This window comes from Sebastes umbrosus, chromosome 16, assembly GCF_015220745.1.
Source record: "Sebastes umbrosus isolate fSebUmb1 chromosome 16, fSebUmb1.pri, whole genome shotgun sequence".
Classification (NCBI taxonomy): Eukaryota; Metazoa; Chordata; class Actinopteri; order Perciformes; family Sebastidae; genus Sebastes; species Sebastes umbrosus.
Window position 1 is genome coordinate 5962376 of NC_051284.1, and position 6840 is coordinate 5969215.

The following is a 6840-nucleotide window of genomic DNA, read 5'->3' on the forward strand; positions in this document are numbered from 1 at the left end:
CAGTTTCATTCCTATCTATATTCTGAAGTTTCTTGCTAAGGGGTTTGTGCATATATCTTTCATAGCCTGATTTATAGAACATTTTATTCCTAAAAACATGGTGAAAATGTTTGTTTTTTTTCATGGCTGTTGGCAGTATTTTCTGTTTTATGGAGCGATACAAAGAGATATCCAAAATTCCCTCTGTAAAAACCTTTGACTCTCAACAAGTATTATGAACCTGGTTTAATCCAAGGTTCAGATTTTTGTTCTGGAAATGTATGAAAATTAGCACATATTTAATAAGATAATGCCTCATTTGCATATTTAAACATAACATTTCAGAAAACTTTTAATACAATGCAATGTAATTGTAAATGTAAGTAATCAAGTAGGGAAGTTTAATGGTGGTATCTATTACTTCAAATTTGACCCTATTCAGCTGGGGTGTCTCCCCTTAAGGAATTGATAGTATTCTACCAGAGAATACTGTATACTCATGAGTATGTATGTTGGGTAGTAAAGTCAGAAGAAAAACTTCCGTTACCAAAATTAAGTTTTATTCAAGTGTGCTATTAGTATACCTCGTTTGAACTTAAAATGAGAAAGTATACTTTTAATTTACTTTTTATGTACTTAGCAGAGATATATTTAACAGAAGTATACTTAAGTATACTTGGCAGTATACAGAAAAGTCTAGGTATATTTGGCTTATAGGCCTACTTACTTAATCTTTTGATCAAGATATACTTAAGAAAAGTATAATTAAGTATTCTTGCCTGATATGCCTACAGAAAAGAATACTTGGCTTGTAGTTGTGCTTACTTTTTGATAGAGTAGTCTATTAAAGGGTGTGAGTTTGAAAAAGGATGTTTTGATATGAATTTATTTCAAGTTCATCAAGTTTTTGGATTATCTGTCACCGTAGAGGCAGCGAGAGCAAAACACAACTCATTACAAATCATCAAATCAAATAGCAAAAGGAGCAAGTCTCTTTATGTAATAAATACATCATTGGCTATAAGTTAAAGTATACCAAGTATACTTTCATGAACCTAAAAGCAGAAATGCTCAAGTCAAGTTTCAAGTCTATATGGATGGATATCATGATAAAGACCATGTGAATTAAGCCATTTCCTGCATTAAAAGCTTGCTGCACAGCAGCTGAGTCTTCAATCTTAGATGCACTTGCAATAAAGGTGGCACATTGTTGTGATGGATATCCAAACTCAAGCTAGTTTTGTCCTAAAATAACGAATAAAATAAATGCAGTGTCGGCAGTAAGCTTAAAAATAATCATTTGCGATGTCAAATATACGAAATTTGTAGCTAATGGGCTTAAAAAAAAAAGCTTCATCACTTTTATGTTATGACCAGGTGAACAAAACTTGTATTTCTAATGTGAAATGTGTGAGGACAAAGAGTCAAGTACAGAATTTGGATGACAGACTTCAGCTCCTGATAGCTGCTGTCTTAATGATGGTGTGCCAAGAAAAAATTAAATTCATCATCTTTAATTCAATCCTGCCATGAGCTGGACAGCTGGAGACACACACACACACACACACACACACACACACACACACACACACACACATTCCAAGGTCTTAAAACCTTGGAGTGAGCATAATTCAGAAAAACATCCACCAAACAAAGTTACACTAATGCCTGCAACAAAAAATACTTTTCTGCCACTGTCTGGGTAGAATGATAAACAAAACAGAACATTTTCATAATTATTTGTCAACAAGCAATAGACCTGGATATCATGGAGATTTGTGTAATTACCACACCGCCATGGATAAAGATGTTTTGCCAAAATCAATATGATTATGGTGATGAAAACGCCGGTCGCCTGCAGCAGAAAGAATGGATTCGTAAAGGATATATTTCTCTTATTTCCCGTATACGGCAGGCAAACAAACACCATAGCAGAAGGTCAATAGAAAATTCACGATACTTTAAATCGTGTTCCAGCAGCAAGAGTAACACAGCTGTTAAGAAGCCCATGCATCACATACAGCTAGACAAACATACCCCGTGGCTCGAAAACATATTAACCCATAACAGATCACAAATAAAGAATGATAACTCACTTAATGGTCCACACTTTCCTGTGCGTCAACGGTGGCTGCAGACCGAGAGAGCGGGTTGAAAACAGGCTTTGTCTTGTTGACGGCAGCTATAATGTTTACCGCCAGGCAATGGCAATTATTAAAAAGTTAATGTCATGTTCATGTCTGAGTGGTGTGGTTTAATAATGTGGAACCATGTTCAGCTGTGAGGAAGGTTCACTGGATTAACCTTTATTTCTTATTTCACTACTCATCTTATTCTTGGATTAAATGGCAGTTTAATTTCTTTGATGACCTTGATGTCCAGCAGATTTACACTTAACTCATGGGACATGGGACCGCACTCATACCTTATTTTCCTCCTTTCTCTAATTAAGAATGTTAGTATTAGTAGTGGTAGAAGTATTCAGATATTTTCATTAAGTAAAACTAGTAATACCACAATGTAAAAATATGTAAAGTCCTGCTGCAATCAAAATCTTGCTTATAGTTACTGTGAGGAACTTTTAAAGGAACAGTTTGTAACATTTATGGGGATGTATTGGCAGAAATGCAATATAATATCAATAAGTATGTTTTCTTTAGGGTGTAAGCACATGAAAATGAGAAGCGTTGTGTTTTCTTTAATTTAGAATGAGCCGTTTCAACGCTCTCTCACGGAAAAGGTGTATAAATACCACATTACACGGACATTATGAGTGTCACAAGGATGCATTTTAGCCATTTCTCATGTCATTTGTACGTCGCTATTCGTGTGTTCTTTGTACGCCGTGCAAACCTCTACAGTGAGGTTTAGGCAAGAAAACTACTAACTTAGGTTCAGGCATGAAAACCACTTAGTTAGGGTAAGGGTAAATGTCATGGTTGGGCTGAAAATAAGTAAGTAAACTAAGTAAAACACGTACGGAAACAACTACGGAAAACACGTCACAAACGTCAACAAAAAACAAAACACGGTCTCGAATACGGGTCTACATTGCAGCCATTACAGGATACGTGGAGTACAAATGACGCTGGTCCTCTTTACAGAGTTGGCCGCCATGTTTCTACAGTAGCCCAGAACGGACAAACCAAATACTGGCTCTAAATAGGGACATTTGCATTTTTGCGTCCGTCACCGTAGTTGTCCTACACGCTTGGTACACGGGAGAAGTTTACTTTAACGATAACGTTACATGCTCCCGTCGCTCTCTCTCTCTTACTTCACCACTCGTACACACACACTCTAAGCACCAGCACAGACCCAAATGACCTACGCTACTCTTAACAACTGGCTCTAGATAGAGCCATTTGCGTTTTTGCGTCGACCACCATAGTTCTCACTCGGCACACGAGAGAAGTTTCAGTTAGTTGCAATCTCAACCTCACCACTAGATACCGCTAGATCCTACACACTGTTCCTTTAACTGAAAGTACAAAAGTATTATCGGCCCAATATACTTATTTTGGCCTAAAGTCTATGCAAGGTTCAGCCAATTGGAACTACTTCAAATGCTGCAGGTTGGTTAAATCTATAATAAGCATACAAATATCCTGTAATAGTATTTGTTAACTTAAAAAAAAAATAATAGTAACAAAAATTGCTGCTTATTTCAACTTCTTAAAATTGCAGTGAAAACCTTGCAACCCTATAATGCCGCTATTACTCTCCCCCAGTGTTTCGAACCATTTGACGTCTCCACATTCCATTGTTGAAAAGTCAATGGAGATTTTGTCACCATCTCTTACAATCCACTCTGTAAATGAGCTGCGATGCATTTTGTTACATTTTACAAAAGGCAACGTGAAAATAACTGCTGGCACTGATACATTTTTTGGTCCAGGATTCTAAAAAGATCACACATTGTCAGAGGTATAAGTGGCACCTTGTTTTTTGCCCACAACTGGCTCAGATCTCTGACTGTCTGGGGAAAAAAACATGGCTCAGGCAACAGATTGAAGTGTCTTCAAAGTGCTCACCAAATGATAGAGATTGATCTTCGAGAATGCGTGGATTTCCTCTATCTCCTTCATCATCTAAATCCAAACAATCTCTTAAATCTTTTACATCTCCTGGAGCATTAAAGCCTCCTCTGTAGCTTCCGTTCTGGCTTTGAAAAAAACCCTTTTCAACTGTCTGTTGCCCAGTGCATCACGAACCTGCAGTGGCAGCTTCGGGGAAAATCGAAAGTGCCACCATATGTTTCTGCAGATTTATTGAGGAAAATGCTGCCATGTTGTCCACTGCTGGGGTGAAAAACAGGAAAGGCGGAAACAGCCAAGAAAAGATGAAGCAGTTATTGTAAATTGCTGATGTTGGCGGCAGTAGAGTTGGTTCGGGACAAGAAAAATGTGTCGTGGACACACAGGGAATGATTAGTTACTCCTGAATGCGGATTATATGCCCTGTGGGAGCAGTCCCCTGGATACTGTGTCACATTAACGACCTACTTAGGTTCTAGGACAGTCATGCATCTTGTGAGTCCACTGATTTAGTACCAACAAGCACTGTTTCATGGATACTATGTCATTGCCTAAACAAGCCCAAACATCCCCCCTAGTGTGATCCTGTAATGCCCATTACACACCAGAAAACACAATTGTTGGAAATCTTTGCTGAATTTTAAATCATGACTTTGTCAGAGGAAAAGTGACGCTGTTACCTGAATCTAAAGGGTTTATTACCTGTGAAACAGCTGTTTTGGGATATTTCAGCTTGTTAGCTTTGTGTTGTTAAATTTGGCTCAACTTTAATCAGTCTAAATCCCTGCTCAGGTAAAACATTTGAATCTAAGCAGAAATGAGCGCTTCACAATTAAGTTCACATTCCCAGTAGAACAGCGGTTCTCAAACTTTTTCTGTCATTCCCACCTTTGGAGGAAGAAACATGTTAACGTGAAAAAGATTCTGATGTCAAAACATTCCACATCATATTCCCCCAATAGGGGGGTCATGTGCACCACACATATTGAGAACTACATCAGTAGAACATAATTGTAACATGAATGGCATAATTCTAGTGTTTCCCTTGCAATAGGGGATGGAAGATAAAATTATCATATAGCTTCTCACCAGTACCTGCGCCCATCAATGCAGATGTTGTGTTTCAATGCTATTGGGTCAGAGCATCTGCTAGGATGTATTTCGTCAGCCATAGGTGTATGCGCACTATAGCCTGGTCATGCCAGCTTTTATATTATGCTAAGCTAGCAACCTCATGAATGCAGAATCTGTAGGCAACGGGACAAGATTTTAACGCATTATGGTTTCTGTTTGTAGTCCCAGAAGTATTGACCGTTTGAGTGGGCTTTGGGTTTAATGCAGGTAAACAGACCATGTGGAGAGCAAAAGAGGCAGAACACATTGACTTAAATGCAGTGACAGAACAAATTAGCTATCATCTGGCGATGATTTTCTCATTTAATAGCTTAACATTAGCTTGTAAACTGGCTACTTGTGAAGCAGTCCGGTCGTAGACATCGTCATTCAACTTTACTCGCATCTCAGGTTGCTTATTGGACTGTAGACAATGACTGGTGCACAGGAGAGGAAGTCTTGGCCCCGATTTATCCGCTCGCTTCATTGGAACCTTCGAAATATTGTCCGTTACCCCCAGACGATAAATCATTGTCATATCGATAGCCAATTGATTCGGAGATTGGTTGTTCTGCGACCACATGTAGCCAAAAAATCTATAATTGCAGGTTTAAAGTACCAGCACAGTCTCATGGCAGTTCGTGAAATAGTCAATAAATTTAATCTATTTGATTTGTGTACATAGACACAAACTTCCCCTTTTTTTCAACAACGTATTTTTCGTGTGTTTTCCTACAAAGTCATTAACATTCATCCTCTGGGGAACATGAATGTATTGTAATGTGATTCACCAATGTTCTGGACTGACGGACTAAACAAGCCGACTGACTGAATCGCCATAAAAACGCCAGCAGCGTGGTTCAAACTATGATTTAACCAAAGCCAAAGTTTGAATGGTTCATTCTAGGTAATGCCAGTCCCTTTAAAAAGAGGTCAGCTCAAACATTATCTTCAAGCAACATTCTATGAACACGGCAAACATGAATCAACCTCAGGGCCACAACACTTTATTCAGAGCTCTGATATGAAAGAGCCCGCAAGGTTCCTCAAAAAGCCCCTGTCGCTTCTAATCACTGACGTATTGTGCAGCCAGGGAGGAAATTTGTGGGATTTTATGCATAGTCAGTTCCGATGATCATCCTCCCCATTGTCGCTGTCCGTGGCGCTGAAATGACAGCATCATTATTGTCTCTTTGAGCATAGTGGTGACATGGCCTCGTTCCCCCTGGCCTGATGAAATAGGAGCTATAAGAAAGGACCGGCAGTGGTGGCAGTGATTGGACTCTCTCTCTGTCTCCGGGTGTAGGCGCAGTTATCTCTGATGGTTTCCATTTATGCATGCACGTGCTCTGATCTGAGAAAACGCCACCCACGGACGCTTAAACTTCATCGACAGGAAATCAAAGAAAAAACATATTACAGTGCTGTGTTTGATTAACAAGAGAACGGTGCAAAGACGGATGAAGGGTGACTAGTCATTCAATCTGGAGATCAAAACATAAATGAATACATACACAAAAAGATGAACTCACAGGATCTCTGAATCATTAGGATCTTTTTTTTTTTTTCCTGGGTTGTTATTTGGGGATATTTGAAATTACCATGCTTGTGCATGACTTGCTTGTTGCAGCTGGTGGCAACTCTGCTCTGGCAGATTGCTCATATGTAAATGTCATTTAGGTGAAAAACAGACAACATGATTGCCTAATTA